Here is a 21,311-nt window from a genome sequence, read left to right as displayed (position 1 = left end):
AAGAAAAACGTGTGACAGGTCTACAGCTTGGGAATCAGAGCTCCCGTTCGAATCCTCTCTCAGGAGAAAGAGCTCAAGTGGAAACAGACCTATTTACAGATCAGCAGAGGAGGTCCATGTCAGACCTCAAGGATCGTCAAGCACACTAGGGAAACCAAGAACATGAAAGAGAAAACTGAAGAGAAATGAGCGACAGAGCTGATACCGGGGAGATGGAAATAATATAGAGAATGAAAGACGACTCAAATAAAACAAACCGACTTAAACATTTCTTTCACTGACATATCCAGGGAGATGTAAGAAGGTACCACAAAGAATGTAAAAAGGACAGAATGGTATGGAACATGAATAATTCAAGAACTTCAGTTCAAAGAAATTAAAAAAATTAAATTTGAGTAATTTCCCAGAATGTAGGGCAACAAGATAAAAAATGAAGCTATCAGACCATTGTGCAGTGCAGATGTGGAATGGAATTTATTGAGGGGAATTTTACCATGTGAGAAGTAGCAGAGGGCGTGCATCCCCCTACCTCTCATTGTCCCCACCTAGGCCAGGTGTAGGTGGTCTGCATTATGGTGATCAGGAATCTGGCGAGAGGGACTGTCCCCTAACACCCCATGCATTTATGGGTGCAGCAAGGGGACATCTGGGTGACTTCGTAACGGGGGGATCTCCCTGGTCATGTAAGGGGTCTCGCTAGGAACGAGGGTCCTCAGGAGACCACTGGCTGTTGTCATCCTGTTTCTCTGTGGAACTAACTCTGACGTCCTGAGCCTGTTCTCTGCAAAGCTATCAGGGCAGAGGAAGTAGGCCTCCAGGGTCATTTAGGTGTCTCTCCTCAGAGACATTGATGATCAGGAAGTGCAGAACATCTGACTACAAGAATTCCAAAATGATAGGGAAGAGAACATGGATAAGAGCACATTCACAAAGGCATTAGAAATAACAATGATTTCTTAGTGCCGGAGATGGATTCAAATCTTCATACTGAGAGTCTAAAGAAGGAAGAAAGTGAATGTAAGCCCCGACTAAGCATGTCCTCAAGGATTTTAGAATAACAAGGATGAAGAGAAGTTTCTGAAATCTTAGGAAGAAAAAACAAACAAAACAAATCAGATTACCTAGAGAAATTAGAATCAGACTGATAGCACACTTTTACCTCCAAAATGCAGTGCTAGAAGATAATAGAGGAATACCTTCAGAATTCTGAGGAGAAATGCTTTGGAACCCAGATTCCAAATGGAGATAAATTATCAATCAAGTGTGAGGCCAGAGAAAACATAATTTCAGACGTTTGAGTATTCAATACATTTATTCCCCCCATGCTTTTGCTTAGAATGTTAATTAAGTACTCCAGCAAAATGAGATATAAATCAAGATGTGGGCCTGGGATCTAGGAAAGAATGGATTCATCCCAGATGAGTTAGTGAGGTAGTTTCCAGAATGATCACACATAGCAGTAACTGGGTTCCAGATTGGAGCAAGAAGATGGGGCCTCCAGGGATAAAGGATAGAGAACTCCACTCAAGAAACGATATGATTGAGGGTCGGAAAAATTAGAGCCACACAAAACTCCAGGAAAAAATAAAGGGCAAACCAAAAGCTGTGGTCCAAGTACAAAGCAAACTAAAACGTGTCACAGTAATAACTCCCTGATGGTGGCTAGCAAAAGAATAATTCATCTGACATTTTCACTAGGAACTTTGTCTTTCAAGTGTCCTAGGGTCATGACATTGGAATGTAGAGAAGGAAGTGGCGTCCTCACATACTAAGTGACCTGAAGAGTGAATAGTCACACAGTCATAATAATGTAATTCTGTTTATTGGCCTTTCAACTTTTAGAATCCACCTATAAAGAAGGCACAGAGAGCTTGATCATGGTTAAAGAACAAGATATCCATGTCTTCAGCTCTGAAAGTCTGAAAGTCCAGCTCTGCAGCGAGCAGATATGAGAAGTTGTATGGATGGTGGAAAGTACGGTGAGGGTGCTAATGGTCTCACCTTACAGAGTGAAAGTTGACCGATATTGTCAAAAATTGATGAACGAGAAATATTTAAATATATTATTCAAAACTACTCAGGTAATTAATAGAAAATTTTATATAATTATAACTTTACAACTGTATAAAAAAGAGAGCTATCTGAGTCAATATAATGAGCAGTATACTTACTTTTATAATGGGATATCAAAAATATTGTTAAGATTGGGAAACGATGGTGTAAATATATTCCTTCATTTTTTTGTACTATTAGAAGAGTTGAAACAGAAAGAGTTAAGAGTTTGTCTCTGATGAGTGTTGGGATGGTGAGCTTTGGGAAAAGATGGGGGAAAGGAATACTACTTTTCATCATGAATCCTTCACTACCACTTATTATTATGAACATATATTTCTTGATAGAACATGAAAAATCACTTGAAAATACTTGGAGTATAAATAATTCTATAAACGTGAAAACAATTTGGTTATTTTTTAGAAATGTGTCTTACTGAGTTTATATTTTTTAATATTATTTAGCATATTATTATATCAATACACAACTCCTCAATTACTCTGAAATATTCAACCATATTGATGAAATAAAAGTTCCTCTTAACTCTCATCCAATCCTGTTCATCACACTGGTAATATTCTGTCATCGGTCCTTTGAGACCATTTTATACACACTTATATTACACATATATGTATGTAGGGGAGCTCCTATGATTTTGTTTTATTTTAACATAAATAGACCTCTAAATATTGATATGCAACTTCCTTTTAACCTTGCTGTATGTCTCAGAGAGATTTTCATATGTATGTTTTCTATTTCTGTTTTGTATATAAGTTTGTTTGCATCATTTTTTTTTTTTTTTAGATTCCACATATAAGAGATATCATATATTTGTCATTCTCTTTCTGGCTTACTTCACTTAGTATGATGATACTAAGATAATACCACCTCTGGAACTTGAGGGCTCTGAGGTGTGAACATATAAATAGCTTTTATTACATAGACCAGCAGGGAATTTGTGCTAATAGAGAAAAGTTCTATTTCATTTAAGGAAAGGGGTTAGAGAGAAATGTTATTGGAGAAATTTAGGATTTTTGGAAATATCTGAGATTCAGAAACTTACAGGGTAGTTATGAATACACATATTATTAGAAAATTTCAATTCAGGTTTTTAAAGATAGTGACATGGAAATGCTGTGTTTGAATAAAAAAGCAATTTGACCTCTCTCTGTTTTTTTTTTTTTTGATCTCTCTCTTTTGATATTTATTGTGTTGACTTTTTGTAATTGTCAGGGGGTACAACAGACATCTCTGACCATTTCAGTCCTAACTTTGCCCTCTTCTCTAAGCCTTTTCCCATCCAGGAATATAACAATTGAGGTATATTGGGTTGAAGTGTGGGATGAGATATAGGTGTCTTGATATATACATTTACAAGGTAATGAGTTGTTTTTTTTTAAGGGCTAAGGGTTTACAATAAAAAAAAAAAGATTGTGTGAAGATATCCGCTCTCCCAGTGTGAACAGCTCTGTGAATATAGTCACATCAAAACAGCTCTGGCAAAATTTCAAGCATTCCCGTTGGAATATAAGGTAGGGTCAGTGGACAGGAATGAGTTACATCAGCTGGCTTACTATCTTTATTCACACTTTTTCTACAGTGGGGTTGGATGCTGGTGGAAAAAGAACAAAGAAAGAAAGAAAAGACAGATGACTTTGTCAATATGATAACTGGACTTCCTGGGAAATATAATAGATCAATGATATTTACTAGAATATCCTTACCTGTGGAATGTTCTTAACAGAATGTCTCTATTTAAAGACTGCTTAAAGTAAATAAGTTCCTAGGAATAATATCATGTAAGCTGGGGTATAAAATGGATACGTTGCATAAACTAAACAACCCCACTGTGAGGAAACAACTTCTCAGTACCTTGCTTACTTTGGGACATAGGACACTTGTTTGTGGCAGGAAGACCTTGGGAACTACCCTTAAAGCCCCAGATGTTTTACTTAATCCTCTTGATTATCTGTATCTTTGAAATTATTAAGTAATACCTGTTAACGAATAAGGTCTTTGGTTCACTTGAGTCTGAAATGACAATATTATCCTGTGTTTGCTCAGGCACTTGTGTGAGTCTGTGGTTTCAGAAGAGGCGTTTTTGAAGAGTTGAGTCTAAAAGCTGAGCAGAGGTTATTACCAGGAGGGCACAGGTGGATAAAAGGAGCATGGGGCTTCCCTGGTGGCGCAGTGGTTGAGAGCCCGCCTGCCGATGCAGGGGACACGGGTCCGGAAGATCCCACATGCCGCGGAGCGGCTGGGCCCGTGAGCCATGGCCGCTGAGCCTGCGCGTCCGGAGCCTGTGCTCCGCAACGGGAGAGGCCACGGCAGTGAGAGGCCCACGTACCGCAAAAAACAAAACAAAACAAAACAAAAAACTGTGGAAGTCAATGAAGGAATCCACCAGGAAGGAGTAGAATAACATGGGCAAAGCACTCCTAGTTTACTGTCTGATTTGTATGGTCTGTGTATCGCTGGATTCTTCAGGACTCAATTAAGTTTAACTTATTTTGATCCTCCTGTTTAAAGCATACATAGAATGAACTTCCTGGGTTCCTTTGAAGATCAGCATATCAGTAGTAAAATGTGATGACGTCTAGTTTCCATAAGAGAATACGTGTCATGTGCGATGATGGTATAATTTCCTTTATTCTCATTAGTCTAATGGATAGGAAGTCCTGCTGCATGCAGTGAAGGTGACGAGAAAGCCTCGCAGGAGGTACCGTTTTAGGCGGTTTATCTACGCCGAAGATTTTATGGCAGGAACCAAATCACATCTATATATTATTATACCTTATCACTGTGTACTCAGTAATTGTTTGTTATACAGAGGCAGCTGTGCCTATGTGAAATCCTTCATTTTCTTTTTAGAAAGGGGGATATATATGCTAAACATGAGCTAAACCCTTCTACTGTTATTATTAATAATATCAAGGAACATAAATATCTTAGCTTCCAGAAAATTGTTATTGCATATGAGTAGCTAAAAACTATTGTACAATATAGTGCCATTTCATCATTTTATGAGATTCCTTTATTGTGAAGTTGAGGTGACTGCTAGCTTTATTCAAGTCAGTGCAGTATTGGATTTTCATTACAGATTTTCATTTTCATGGGTAATCATGTTTTTTCACAATGCAACACTGTTCATTTATTACTTAATTTTCATTTTTGAGCTTTTGTTGTCATACATATTCTAAAGTGAATAAGTTTAAAGCAAGCCTCTTGTGACTAAAAATTTCTTATACTTCAACCTTTTGAAAGCTTACATAAACATTACATGTCATCGCGTTATGATATTGGCGCGTGGGGCACTTTTGCTTTCCTTTCCTTTCTATATTTTTTGTTAGACATGATGAGAATTTGACACACAAACTAAAATTCATAGCATGGAGAGAAAAGAGTAACAGAATGAACTAAACAAGGACAGACTGCTGGAATTAAGGTATTACACGTGGCAGAGCATTTTAATTATAGTGTACTTTTCTTAAAATTTTTCCTGGGCTTCCCTGGTGGTGCAGTGGTTGGGAGTCTGCCTGCCGATGCAGGGGACATGGGTTCGTGCCCCGGTCCGGGAAGATTCCACATGCCGCGGAGCGGGTGGGCCCATGAGCCATGGCCGCTGAGCCTGCGCGTCCGGAGCCTGTGGGAGACGCCACAACAGTGAGAGGCCCGCATAAGGCAAAAAAAAAAAAAAAAAAAAAAATTCCTACCTTAGCAATTGCTTTTTTATTTTTGTGCCTCTGATGACCTTGATGTTTCCTTGGCTGGTATTTATTGTTTTATGTTGTATCCTTGCTTTACCTGGAGATGTTTATGGTGTAGTTCTCAATGGTTTCCCCATTATTGAGAACTTTTTCACTGGGAATAAAATTTCATTTCATTTAAAAACCAGTCGGTTTAATGCAGTCTTATAATGACTCATCACTCAACAGCAGCGTTTTGGAGAAAATGTTAATTATATCATGAAACTTCAATTATCATAATGGTGGTAACACTTGAATTTTCATTTTTAATCCCTTCAGTGAGTTAACTCTTTCTGTTATGACTCTGTGGTGTAAGGTGGTTGGCCTGCGAATTACAAAACAGGCCTGGTTTTAACAGAAATTAGCCCCATGATTTTAGATTCATCTTGGAAACTGTCTCACCTAGGTTTGTTCAACTGTCTGTGGAAGGAATTTAACTTCCATCGAGCTCAAGATTTCTGACACTAATTTTCATGTTTGCTTGGTTTTCTTTTTTGTCTCCTCTGTCCCCTATTTCCCACTCTTTTCCTTTACCATTTTCCATGGTCCAGTCCAAGAGCTCACCCTGAAGGCAGCACTTTCTCTGCAGACATTAAGAATTAACAACCATGGTACAGTTTGATATCACTCTCTCAATTGTTCCTTTGGGGATTTACAAAGACAGCCCTCTTTGCGTGAGCTGTAAAAAGAAGTGCTAAACTAGTAACCCTAAAAATATATGCTAAAAGCCTAGAGTGAAAATATTGTTTAGAATTTTAAATATCAAAAATGCTCTGGATTTATTGTGCCTTTGAGGCTGAGTGAGATTTGTGCAGCCTGATTTTATATGTGACGGTGCTATTTTTGTCAGTTGACACAACATGATAACATCTTTTGATGGAGGTCCATGAAAATGTGGGTTGGAAGCCTTTAGGGGGTCACTGAAAGAATTACAGTCCCTTAAATGTCAACAAAAATGAAAGGACACTGTCATTTTCTATTGGTATTTATATATCTACCTGCACTTGGGGGAGAGTTTCTTTGCTAAGCCCTCTCACCCTTCCTCAAGAAATTTCTGCAAAAATAAGCAAATACTTTCTCAGTATGAGGAGCATGTTTGTAGATCTCTTTGTACAATGTGAATGTAAATACTGGAAATGAGAGCAAATGCCAGAAATATAAAAGCATTTAAAATATAGGTGGGGAAAAACTAGCTATTAATATAAAGAAAGAAATACAAAGAAGAAAATCTGTACTGATGGGTCAGTGCTGGCAGGAGACAGCTGCCTGTCTATTAACTTTATATTGAAAGAAAAAAAATTGAAATATGAAAAACTTTTTAGAAAACTACATTCCATTTGTAGTTGGAGAACAGAATTTCTAACCTCTTTTGCTTGTGAGGATCCAGAGAGATTCAGTGTCATGTAAAGAATTTGGTCTGCATATCTTGATTCAGTGAAAATTTCGTCACATGCTGGCTGCAATGATAGGCAAGATACTAACTCAAAGACAAACCTTAGTTTATTAGCTGTGAAACTGTATAATTCGGGGATTAAGAGAAGCATTGGAATGGAATCATAAATCTAAAAGTATCCAAGAACTACGTAAATACAGTAATACATCAGTATTTTATAGACAAATCATGTTTGCAACTCCAACCTTATATGTTTCTGTACCAATTTACCTCTATTTATGCACTGCTTTGTATCATAAATACATTCTTGGTGGTTTAGAAGAAAATGGCAAAATGTGAATTTGAATAAAATTAGAATTTAGAAAAAAATGAATTAAAATAGGAAGTAGATTTCAGGGGAAAAGTGAATCCCAATTTGCTGGCCACATGTGCTTAATAATGGTAATAGCTGAGGCATCAATTTGGTTCAGAGTTTCATTGCAGACGTAACAAAAAAGGGAGATACTCATTTATATAGATCTTACTATTTAATAAGGTACACATTGCTTATTTGCATATGTGATATGAGTGGCTTTTTCTGACATCTCCAAAATAAAAAATTCACTTGGGGCTTTAGAGAGAGGCACTAAGCAACTTAGAGATAATGGCCTCAAAAAACACAAAAACCAAAACCGCTAATGAGGAGGGGGCTATTCTTTCATTGCTACTCCATAAAAACTAAGTGTATAATAATGTATTGCCATTCAGGTACAACAAGGTAATACAGTCTAAATAGGCATTATTCTGATAATTTTGGTGGATACTAAGCTAAAATATGGATTATTAAAAGTTTTGTAGACTACGTTGGAGCAATATTTCATGAAGAAACAAATTCATTTCTTAAATATTAATTGAGCATCTACTATGTGCAAAATATGGTAGTCCTGGTTGTGGCGTGTCCATTTACAGAGATCATTTAATGTTGGTCTCTGTTAGGGGCCTTTTTCATATCTTCTCTCTACTCAAATCTCTATCAGCACCACTGTCATCCTCATTCTAAGATGTTGACCTTGTTTCTTCCTCCCCAGAGAAAATAGAAGCAGTCAAAAGGCATTTCCCCATTTATCATCTCCAATCTCCTGACCTCCATGCATCTACACCCTATACTCTGACATTCCTCCTCCAGTGTATGAGCTATCGCTGAGCCATCCAAAGCCATATATACTCAAGGACATTATTTCAACAACTGTCCTTCAGTCTTCTTGTCAGCATGCAAGTTTGATGTCATGTCCCATCAAAAATATCTTTTCCTCGACACTGCATCTCAGTTCCTATCCAATTTCTCTGCTTTATTTATAACAAGAATCCTTGAAAGATTTTTAAAAATATTCATTTTCTCCCATTTTTGTTTATTAAACATACTCTGATCAAATGTTGTCCCCATCAGTCTACTAAGACTGCTTTTGTAGAGGTTACCAGCGTCCTCTATTTTGCTAAATTTCTTGGTCAATTCTCAGTCCTTACATTCCTGACCTGTCATTCGCCCTGAGTGGCCACCTCCTCCTCCTTGCAAGACATCTTTCGTTTGGCTACAGGGACCCGGTTTTCCTGGAACACCTTTGTGGTTTCTTCTCAGCACCGGTGACTGTTTCCTTATCTCTCCAACCTCCCTAAATGCTGGAGTGTCTTCTCTCTTTCCTATCTATAATCAATAATCAATCTCTTGATGATCTCATTTAGCCTCATGGTTTAAACATCATTTAGACCAGTAATTGTCAATCCTCACTCCATGTTCATTACTGCCTATTAGTCCTCGTTACATCTTAACCCAGGAGGCTTTTGTAAAGACTGCCAGGGACTACAGATATTTTGATATACCTGGTTTGTGATGAATGGCCCCTTTGTGACCCTCTCCAGTTGATTCCAATGTGCAGCCAGACTTAAGAAGAGGCACACATATTAGGTAAAGACTAAACTCAGTTCTGAACAGAAAGAAGAAAAGAACTGTTCCTTTCCCTGCACACCCCATCAGCCACTTATCAGTCCTAAATATCTCTTAAATAAGTTTCTCCACTTCCATTCTTGTCATTTATGCTTTATTGGGCCAACTGAATGAAATTCATAAATATAACTAAGAGATTGAATAGAATGATGAAAAAGCGATCAGCATTTTCTCGTTTTCTTCATCATCCCTTGCTTTAAATTTCTTGCCCTTAGAAAGACATGTTATTATTTCATAACTGTTTTCTAATGCTTGTATTCTAGAATAATCATAAATTAAAAGACAGAATTTTAGAACAATGTAGATTGTAACACAGCATGTAATATGGTTCAATATTTAGCTCTGTGTGTGTAGGGTATCTGTAGGTGGGAGGTCTATAGATGGTTTATTTTCTTTGTGCTGGTTCTATTTTTATTAAATAGGGTTTAGAATCATCAAATATAATAAACGACAATTTAGAGATACATCTTATTTTAAGAACAAAACCTCACAACATATTACTATGTATGTATTCTACATACTTATAAATACCTGACATATTTTTATTTTACATATTTTTTCATATATTATTTTATACATTTTGACGTATTTGTTCAAATACTTTACATACTTCTGGTTCTTAGTGACAGTAGTGTTTGCCTAACTACTCTGTATATTAGAAAATGACACAAAGAAAGAAATATGAAGATTCCGTGGATTAAAACTCTAATTCGGTAACACAAATTAAAAGATACAAAATTGTCTATGTAAAGTGGTAATTTCCTTTGCTTTTTTTATACAGTCAGACTTCCTCTGGTATTCGCATCCAGCAACCCTATACTAGTTTTTACTAGCTATCATCACTTTTTAAAGAAAAGGCATTTTTTTCTACACAGATTAAAATGAAAATGCTTATGTAATTAAACCGGAAGATCCTAACTTTTAAAAATGCAGCTAGGCTGCACTTTTCATTCTCAATTTTGACCTTGTGTTAATAACACATTTCTCCTGCTAGGCTAAACATCTTTGCAGCTTATTGTAGGATAATTTAAGGGTTAATTGCTCCTGGAATCAAGACTAGGCAAGTTATTTTATTGTAATGAAATCAAAGCACATCTTGTTAGCAACTCTGTCCACAGTGCAATCACCGTTTAGCAGAATCATACAGTTTGGTGGTATTTGGCTTGAAAAAAAGAAAAATAAGAATGACTGGATCTTGCTCTTTATTTTCAAATAATGCTACTACCCCCCTTTAAAAAAATCTCACGTGTTTCTCCAGAATGTCCTAGTTGCTAGTGCTTTGCTATGATGCAGAATGCTGGAGTTGGAGTCTGGTGTAGGGCACTTTTTGCTCTCTGCATCCCCAAACCATGCCAGGACCTTGTTTCCAGATTCTTCACACAGAGCTTGTCACGGTACTTTCAAGACAGCTTCCAAAGAGCAGGACATTGCATTAGTTGGACAGTAAGCATAGAACAGAGAAACCCATCCAATGCAGGGGATAGATACTGAATAAATATCGCGTTGTCTATAAGTGAATACTGTTTTTGATTATAGAATTTACTCATTTTCTTACAACTTACCAAAATTTAACTCTGTGGTTTGCCTTCGTATATGCACTCAAGATTGTGCTTAACATGTGCCTCCTTTAGCAATTTAGACTAATTTCTCGATCTTCAGGGTGGCTTTGCCTGCTGTTTGGGATTTCTGACTCTAGATGGCGATGTAGTGCACATAATCCATAGCTCTGTTCAGGCTGGTTTTGAGCCCGTGCTCTCAAAGACTCTGATCAATGATGTCTGAATTTCAGAGGTATTTTCAACTCTGTGTGTTATATAAAACAGATTATTTATCCATACTGCTTAAATTACCTATTCATGGCATGCCACTTCATGCACTAAGTCATGTAATGCTGGTGTCTTTTAGTGGTTGAAAATTAAGGAATTGTTTGTGTGTGGACAAAATAGAATATGACATAGACCCCAAGAAAGACCGCTTCTATTGTTTTTGTTGCAACAACTTAAAGATTTTGGGGTTTAATTTTTCACTAATGCCTGCTTTCTGGTGGACGCTGAAGATAAGGTGATGCTCATGAAAGAGGGAGACGTCTGGTAATTAAAATATTATACCCTGTGATTCACCCTCAATATGCACAATAAGACTCTGTTTTTGGGGCAGTTCCACTTGAAAGCAGTGACACAACGTTACCTTGATTATCCCTAAAATTTCCTATTTCATATATTTCCCTTTCCCTAATTTTAAGGTAGGAAGGGGAGTCATGTTTCCTCCCGGAGTTATACACCGCCCGAACTTTAAAATGATAACGCCTGTCCCCAAGCAGAAAGTGTTTCCTAGCTGCGCGTCTGAACCTCTTTTCCACCAGGTTATGACCCTGAGCGGTTCCTTCTCTGACATCTTTCTCTTCCTTCTTTCTTCCCTTCTTTCCCTTTCCTTCCTTCTCCCTCTCTCCCTTCCGTCCTCACTTTCTCTCTCCCCTCCTTCCTTTCCTCCCTCCCCTCTTCTTTCCTTCTTTTGACCTAAAACAATACAACAGCCAGTTACCAGCAAAAGGCGTTTATTCGGGAACACCGAAGATTTGCACTTACGAACCTACCTTCCATAGCGAACCACAGGCAAGCCTGGAGAAGGAAAGAGAGGACCTTCTTTTATAGAGGAGAATGGGGGGGGGGTTGGGACGGGCTGTTATAAATAAAGAGCCCATTGGAGGAAACTGAGGGTTCCAAGTGTAGTGGCTTTTCATTGGCTGACTTGTGGTGGTCTTTCATTGGCTGGGCTGTTGCTAAGCTGAGCCAGCGGAAATTCTTCCTTCCTCTGGCTTGGTAGTAAAGTAGTAACCTTCTTCCTGTTGGAGATGCAAAGGCACATCTCCTCCTGCTGGGTCAGCAGTTGATGGCAAGTGGTAGGGCTGAGAGTGCTCCCTTGTGGCCCCCTGACTCCATTTTAAATGAGGTTTCTGATCATTTTCACATTTCTTTCCTTCCTTCCTTTTTTTTTTTTTCTTCACTGGAGTGTATTGAAATCAGTACAGCCTTGGAGATTTGTTGTGAGTTGAATTTTCCTGAAACCTCATGCATGTTGAGCAGCCTTGGAAAAGTGACAACTTCTCTGAATATTATTTTTCTCCTCTGTAACATAAGACTAACTAATAACGCTTTTCTCATACAGCTGAGAAGGGGGACAAATGAGTGAATGTGGTACGTCAGTGGGCACGTAGTATCACACCCAAGAGCGGCTAATTCTGTCTTTACAGCAGGAGCCGAATAAATGGCAGCTATTACTATGTGAACGTGCTTTACATATTTTAGTGTAATTTTTTTCATAGAACGTGCTTATGCTATTTAAAAAATATATTACTTACAATTCCTCAGGAACTTAGGGTCACTTCAGTCTGAGATTTCACCTTCCTGATGAAGATCATCTTGGGTCAGAAGCTCCCCTGTGCACATGGGCACAGTCCTAGAGCCAGGCTGGACTAAGCATCCCGAGACCCGCTTTGGGCTCTGCCATTAACTAGCCCTGGGCCCTGTATTGAATCTTTTCTTTGGTGGGAGAGGGCCATTCATTCTTCTGCGGGATTTAAAGGAGATTATATTATCTATCTTCCCTGGGCTGCTCTCAGTTTGGGCCATGTCCAGATGGGAAGCCAATAGACAGGAATGGGGGTGTGATCAATTTATTGTTTCTTCTCTATTCTCTTTCATGTATTTCTCTTCTTACCAGCTAGCTCCCTGTGCTCTGGGATCTAAAGGAGGGAGGAACGTTTGATGGTGGAAATGAGAGGAAGGGATGGGGAAGGCTGTTAATTACTTTCATTGCAAGTTTGAGGCTTCCTTAGACATCTGTCTTCCTGATGCTGAGACCTTGCACCAGAAATGTCCTGGATCCTACAAAATGTATCTTCTCTGGCTTGCTTTTGAGTTTTCCCTTGACCCCTGGGGTCTTGCCTCTCCCTCAGCTGGTCCTCTTAGCCACCCCCAGACCAACATCATCTGGTCCAGGGGAAAAGTGGACATTGGCCTACTGCTGAAGATCTGTTGGCATGTGGGATGGGCTTAACTGCACATTGATCCTTCTTAATAAGTCCTTTCTCTAGTCTCTAACTTCTTTCATAGGCAGGGAGTTTGTGGTCTTAGAAGAACAGTATAACTGGCTTCTGCCCCCTTACCTGCAAGTCTCACCTCAATGGTCTGGCTCTTCTTTTTGGGATGTGAAAATGTTAGCATTTGTTGTTCTGATCTAAGTCTTTGGGCCCCCAGTGAAAATGAAACAATAAACTCCCATTTTATGTCCTATTCCATCCAGATAGGTCAGTCACACCAGCTTTGTCATTTGTGTAGTTTTGGGCACTGTTTCATAAAAAGTGAAAAATATATATTAAAAAAAAGCCCTAAAGGTCCCATTTAGCTTCTCTTCTCACTCCATGTATTAAATGTCCCTATTTGTAATTCATTATTTCTGTTTAAGTTTTAAATTATAAGTATTAGTTGACTTTCTAATGGATTGCATTTGATTGTTTGATTGGTGATTGATTCTAAAGGATTTATTTCGTATCCATCCTTAACACTTACAGCTTTTGAGGTAAGGAGATGAGCAAAAACCCCCATCTGAGAGCGACATTTGAAGAGCCAAGTGTCCTTAGCTGACACATGAAGCTGACCATTCAGCTCTGCTGTTTTCTGGAGAGCCAGCAAACCATGCTGATAACATGCCCTTTGCTTCATCGTTTGTGACATAATTCCTGAACTTCTGAACACTAGAATAAATTCAGCAATGATGGCTAGAGTGGCCAAGATGACTGAGAACTAATTAAGAACTATTGAGAAAGGAAGTGTTTGCTCCACAGCCCAGAGCCACGGATAGCTATGAGATCCTAAGAAAGAGAACAAAATAACCTCTAAATTAATAAATAGGAAGTCTTTCTCAAAGGCCATGTCTCATATACCCTTTTGACCATTTTCTCTTATAAATATCAATATAGTCATTAAGATTTAATTTTAAAGGTTTTGAAATGTAGTTCTCAGGAGTAGACAGTGACCTTAAAATTGGACTATACAAATAAATCACATCCCACTGGCAAAGGATGATGCAAAATAAATTAGTGAACTTTAAAAGGCTAATAAATTATATTGTACTTCATTGTGATATATTTTAATCACAATGAAATTGATATATTACAGTTAAGTTTTTCAAGCATGTTGAATAGGAAATTATGTTTTCTCTTCAACTCCTTCATATACTGAACATAGAATGTCTGGATATGAAATTCACCCAGTGTCAGAGAATACAGGAAACTCTCCTGATGTGAAGAAACACCTTTGAAGGTTCAGGAATATTTTATAAAATATAAAATCCAAGAAGGATGGCCACTGCTTTTACCTCACTCTGGATGTTCTCAGCTGGGCTTTTGTTGAAGCATATGGAGTTGATTTAAAGAGAAAATGCTGCTTCTGATTCTGCAATAACCCTCTGCTTTGACTCTAGAATATCAGTCTATTCTGGAAGCTAGAATGACAACTGGGAGTGTACTTTGAAAAATGGGAGGAGTTAATGAGGTCTTTTGTTATATGATTATGTTCTCTACTTTCCCATATAATTTGCTATAAGGTAATTCAACCTGTATTCTCCCATCTGTTAATGAGGATGAATAGCTACACAGCCTGTTTTCGGGACTTTAATTGCTTGCTAGACATTGCAGATCTTTTCTAAGAGTGCTTATGATGCTTGAGAGAATGGTTCCATTCTTGGAGGGATTCTGCTAATCGGACTTTTGGAATAAGCTCTGATGGTAAAACTGTTGAGAAGACCATTATGAGGATGCTATCAAAGTCTTGGAAGTGAATTATAGGCAGTGGGAGAGTCCTAAGGGTGGGGAAGGAGAGAGGGGGAGCCTGTGACAGCTCTGACCAGATCTTTCCTGTTCTTAACTATAATGAAGTAGAGTTGTTTCTTTTTAAAATTGCTCTCATTAAAAGCAAGGAGTAAACTACTAAATCTTCATCTCATGACAATTTTGTGATCTCTGTATGGAACGTAGCATTCATTTCCTCCATCTGGCTTAATAGTTTGTAGCATATTTCCTTGATAAACTGTCTACTCGCCTCTCCTTTTATAATTTTCCTTATGGTAATCAGAAACCTCCTGCCCAAGAAAAGTGTACCTCGAAAGTCTGCCTGTCTATCTATCTATCTGTCTGTCTATCCATCCATCCATCCATCCATCCATCCATCCATCCATCCATCTATCCATCCATAATAAATCAGGTATTCCCTACAAGTTGCTATTAGCTACCAGGAATGTGCCTAGCGCTGATTATGAAGCATGCTGGGAGACACAAAGAAATAATGTAAGAGGAAGAAGTGGTTAATGTAGAGAAATGTGGAAAAGAGGAGGAATAGAGATCAGCTGGACCAAAAAAGGAATATGAAAAATCTGAGCTCTGAGATAAGACCAAACAGGAATGTGAACAATCGCACCAATGTCTTTCCCTGGAGCCCATGACTCTGAACAGTGAAAGAATATTCTGAAAATTGATGATGGAGTGGATTTGAGGTTGGTTCCAGGAGCCCTGCAGATACTGTAGGATAGTTGAACAATGATCAGGAAAGGGCAATCTTATACTCAATGGTAGTTAGCAATAAGGCTGAAAGTTCTCTGTATATTCTCTTTGCAATTAAAAAATAAAACAAGGAGGGGATATGGGGATATATGTATACGTATAGCTGATTCACTTTGTTATACAGCAGAAACTAACACACCATTGTAAAGCAATTATACTCCAATAAAGATGTTAAAAAAAATAAAAAATAAATAAAACAAGTAGAAAGGTCCAGTTTGAGTTTTTGGCAGTGGGTAAAGCTAGGAAGTTCCCTGCCTTCCTTCTTGAAGAAGGGATGCAGTCAAGGGCAGGATTAGTCATGGGGCCACAGTGAGGGGGAAGGGTGCTTGGTGTGCGAGGGAAAGTGCTCATACTTTCATCGTGCTTGATGTCCCACTAGCTAGCTATCTTACGCATGGTGGTGTATATATGTCCATCTTAATCTCCCAATTCGTCCCACTCTCCCCTTCCCCCGCTGTGTCCACATGTCTGTTCTCTACGTCTACGTCTCTATTCGCGCCCTGCAAGTAGGTTCATCTGTACCATTTTTCTAGATTCCACATATATGCGTTACTATATGATATTTGCGTCTCTCTTTCTGGCTTACTTCACTCTGTATGACAGACTCTAGGTCCATCCACCTCACTACAAATAACGCAATTTCGTTTCTTTTGATGGCTGAGTGATATTCCATTGTATATATGTGCCACATCTTCTTTCTGCAGGCCATTTGACTGGTGTATTAGCGCGTGTGTGTGTGTGTGTGTGTGTGTGTGTGTGCACACAAGTGCGTGTCTGTGGAATTGGCTTACACAAGGATGACGCATGGTTAAGTGGTCCTTTGGGCTCTGTCTCAGCGTCTGGAGCTTGAAGTTCCGGGCAGACAGTGGGAAAGGGAGGAGAATGAGGATGCTGCGATCCCACGAGAGCACACTGACACTCATTCCTGTTCCTGCTGCCTCAGACCTTGCTGACGGGGGTATCCAGCAGCTGCCAGGGCCCTTCTTTTTTTTTTTTTTTTTTCAGTACACGGGCCTCTCACTGTTGTGGCCTCTCCCGTTGCGGAGCACAGGCTCCGGACACACAGGCTCAGCGGCCACGGCTCATGGGCCCAGCCGCTCTGCGGCATGTGGGATCTTCCCAGACTGGGGCACGAACCCGTGTCCCCTGCATCGGCAGGCGGAATCTCAACCACTGCGCCACCGGGCAAGCCCCCAGGGCCCTTCTTGATGGTGCTGAGACACACACCTGGCCCCGGGGCTCCTGTATACTGATGGGGTGATTCAGCAGATCAGCGACAGTGTCCATGTGCTTCAAAGTGGCTGCTACCTCTCTTCCAACCTCCAGAAGCTCCCCAAATCTCCCCTGTGGCCCATCCTAACCAGACACACACAAGAAAGGGAGTTCTGGGGACTGTCCTTCCACCTGGGCACATTGGCACACTGCAAGGGAACCATGCTAGTAAAATCTGTGATGGCTGTGGTGGTGGTGGTGGCGGTAGTGACATTGACATCAGCTGACATGTATTGAATGAATGATTTCCGTTTATTAGACGCTGGGCTAAGCTCTTCTTATGATTATTTCACCAGATCGTAACCACAATCCTATGAAGTAGGTTTTATTATCTCCCTCTCAGATAAAGAACCGGAAGCACAGAGACTCCGTAATTGCAACAGCTAACACGATTGGAACCCAGGTGGTTCTTAAACAATTGTTTTCAAAATATCACCTCCACAGCATAAGTTTATTTGTACAAATGGTTACGTTTCTCAGTGGTTAAAATGTCACCTCTGTGTTGAAGGAAGAATGTGTGTGTGTGTGTGTTTAAACTTCAACTGGGAAGAGTATCCATATAGCCACTTGTCTTCACAAACAAGATTAGTAAATTCGGAACACTGAACTTTGACAACTAGTTAGATAATTTATCCCAAGATAACTAGTGCACCTCTGATACAAAAGGGTTTCATGGTCGTTTCCCATCTCACTACAAATGTTGTAATGACCCTAATATGCTTTAAATGTGCCGTTTATGTAAAAGTTGCCACGTCCATGACATCCTATAACACATTGTGCATCTTGCTGCGTTTGCTTACTTGTGAATAACGCAGTGAAGAAATTCACTTGCTCATTGATTCACTCTGGAATTCTCTGTGTTTCAGCTGGAGCAGCTGTTCCAAATGGTTGTTTACACAATTTTTCCATAAAACATTGTTTTCTATCTAAGAACTAATTTAGCATTGAGACCATATCTTTCCCGATATTTCTTTCTATTGGCCTACAGAAAGTAGCTTTTCAGTGTGTTTCATTGTTGAAAGAGAATCTATAATGTACCAAAATACTATAAGCTTCATACATTAGCAACATCTGTATTTTCAGGCAACTGTGTAACAGTTTCCCCACTCTACATATTTTTTTCTAACATTGTTTTTTCAATTTTTCAGCAATGTTTTCCACGTCTTCTAACAGTATTTGCAGACAAAGGAATGCATTTTGCTTTGCTATTATGGTGTCCTTCATGTATGTATTATTTCCGCCATTTTTAATACATCTGAAAGAACAAGTGTTTTCCAAATTTATGGGGTTTTGTTTTCTATTTTCGAGTGAGAAACCTCAAAAAAGCCTTCTCAGCATTTGAAATTCTGTAAGGTACTCTATTATCATTTGCTGAAAAATTGAGGTGTTTTCATGTTCTTGATACTTAATTTTAAAATGAATTACTGATTATTAGCTAATATTTCACAATATACATTTAAAGAGAAGCCTATTGCAAGTGATAAGCAGTTTTCTTATACAATTTTTTGATCTTTTATCAGAACTAATTACTTCACCATCATTGCTTTTATTTTTTCAAAGCACTTTATTTATTTATTTAGGCCACTCCGTGCAGCATGTGGGATCTTAGTTCCCTGACCAGGGATCAAACCCGCGCCCCCTGCAGTGAAAGTGCAGAATCTTAGCCACTGGACCTCCAGGGAAGCCCCACCATCGTTGTTTTTAAACTCATAAAAACAAAGAGCTTGGACTAGGACAATATGATGGTCACATTGAATATTTTTTGCTGTTTGATTGTGCTTGCATTATTAATATTATCTTCAATTTTGATTTCTTTGCAGACATCTTTTAGAACCAGCCTCCCATTTTGTGGTTTTTAATTAAAAGCTAGGAAATATAATCTATAACTCCACAAATTTGAACCAGTGCAAATGGTTATATATTCATGACAGACTTTGGGCGAACATCCGTTTTCAATCCACATGGTAAACATTAGTAGAATTGATTTTTTCCCCATAATTTTTAGATAAAAATAGCTATAATTGGAAGTTCTAACATCCTGTTTTGGAGGAAGTTTTGGGTACTAGGAGAGGACTGGAGATTAGAATACTATCTAGACCTAGGAGAAGGGGCCCAGGAGGCTGCTAAGCCCACCTCACTCCTCAACCTTTAGACTTCACAGAGGTTATCAGTGATGATCAGAGGACACATTGGTAACTTGAGGCAAAAGCTTCATGAGGGTCAACAGGATGTAACTTCGCCCAGCCTCCCTGGGCATTTAGTTCTCTGAATTCTCATGGAACAATAGAGTAAGTAAGTTTCAATGAAATCACTGTGTGAAAACATGCAGCTTTTTTATTTTTATCAAGGTGTATGGCTTCTATATATTTGACTTAATTCAGTAGTATTCCTTAATTTTTTCTGTATTTCTATAAAAGGGATACTATAGTACCAATGTCAAATAATTTAAGGGACAACTAGTAATGATTATAGTCTCAAAATTCCCCTCCTTTTATGTATTGAGTTTGTTATTGACACGAAATTGTGGTGAGTTACTAACACATACTGAAAAGGAGTCTGTGGAAGAAAAATAGAGAATTAATATTGTTTGGGGACATATTTGCTGTGAAAACAGTCACTCCTGAATATTTCTGTTAGTTCTGCCTATAGCCTTATTCGTAGTGACATCCTGTACAATATATACTTTGCTACCCAATTACGACATGCAAAAAGTGAGCTGAAAAAAGACCTCAAGATTTTGACTCAGGATAGCGAATGTTACCGCACTGGTATCAGTGAAGTTGTATAGAAAGGAATTCAGGATTAAAGATGGTGAATCCCTCAACTTACGGAATTACTGTTTGCCAGGGTCTGTCCTAAGTCCTTGAGATTCAACCACAAAGAAAGCTTATACATTGTACAATGAAAACTGGGAAGGAGAAGGCAGTGTAATCTTATGCATCCAAAATATCTACACTGCACAGAAAATTGCAGATATCAGTGAACATTTCAGGTGGCTAAATAGAGACATTAAAGCAAGTGTTATTCTAGGAAAGTGATTGAACTATGTAGCCAGATGGACAAACTGATAACATGAATGACAGGTGCAGAAGAGATGCAGGCAAGCTCTCAGGGTCTGCTCTCTGGGCATTGGCCGGATCACCTCTTGGGCTAAATGTAGAGAATCAGGGAACATCCTGATGGATCTTTCTGAGAATTTTATTTCTTGCAAGGTAGAACATTGTTTCTCAAAATGTGAATATGCAACACCCACACTAAAAATCTTACAGTAGATATTTTATAATTCAGACTCTTGGGCATTCCAAGGATTCAATAAATTCTGCTTGTGGCACCAAAGTTTCTGATTCTTAAAACCAGGCATCCTCGATGATACTTGGTGATACTTACATACACACAGAGTTTGAGAACTGCAAAGACATGGGAAACAATTGACTGAACTGATTCTCTGAACGCAGTCTAACAGGAGTTGGTGAGGGAACTTAAGGAAATGTGACTATTTTAGCCAAGGGTGTATTATCGTCAAGGAAGGAGAAATTGAAAATAACCAGACTGCTTTGCTCTCCTCTATGATAGCAGATTTCAAAAGCTTAAGTGAAATGTCAGCTTCATTTCAAAGCACAAGTTTCTGGAAAAGAAATCGCTTGAGAGAGTTGAGTTCCTCTTGGAATTCAATCCAATGTGCAATTGTTTAACTTCCCTGTGATGAACAGGGTGCAGTATCTAAAGATGCCAATCTGGCTGTTTGTGTAGGAGCTTCTTAGTTCCCATTTCTGAAAGGATGTGGACAAGACAGAGAAGACGCGATGGGGCTCCCTACTCAAGAGCGAATAGCAAGTGTTGGCACAGAGCTGTAGGGTGTAAGGAAGGCTGTGTCCTGAAATGAGCAGACGCCAAAATGCTAGCAACACAGGTCTATTCATTTATTTATTTAATCTCATTAGTTTTTCATTTTACAAAGATCAGAAGAGGAAGGTTTTGCTATTAGAGTTTATAGTGAAATGATAAGTGTTGACCTTTTAAACCGCTACTCTATTTCTATCTTCTAAGTTATTTTCACACACACAAAAAAAGTGTGAAAAAAGTATAGATAAAAACCAAAAGAGGACTGTTTTTCCCCAAACGGACATATATCGGAACTTGGCATTGTCACTAGTTCTTGGACTTTAGGAAATTTCTTGCTTCTTTGAGCATCATTCTTCTATCCTTCTTATCTTAAAAATGGGGAAAAGTATCTGACTCATAGATTTATTA

At 38.7% G+C, this 21,311-nt stretch overlaps 1 protein-coding gene across 6 annotated transcripts in view; it reads left to right on the top strand.

The window, feature by feature from the left end:
* The window catches only part of LOC307196893 (uncharacterized protein), a 965,113-nt gene that overhangs the window by 315,765 nt on the left and 628,037 nt on the right, over positions 1–21,311 (top strand). The window contains exon 12 of one of the 6 annotated variants that reach the window (XR_013831273.1): positions 4,117–4,220. The exons of the other annotated variants lie outside the window; for them this stretch is intronic. The gene's annotated coding sequence lies outside the window, so the exon portion shown is untranslated. Of the gene's footprint in view, positions 1–4,116; positions 4,221–21,311 lie in introns of those variants that run through there. 6 annotated transcript variants of the gene reach the window in all.

Source organism: Stenella coeruleoalba (assembly GCF_951394435.1).
Source record: "Stenella coeruleoalba genome assembly, chromosome: 14".
Classification (NCBI taxonomy): domain Eukaryota; kingdom Metazoa; phylum Chordata; class Mammalia; order Artiodactyla; family Delphinidae; genus Stenella; species Stenella coeruleoalba.
Note: the sequence above shows the minus strand (reverse complement) of the source record. Positions and strands in the feature narration are given on the sequence as shown.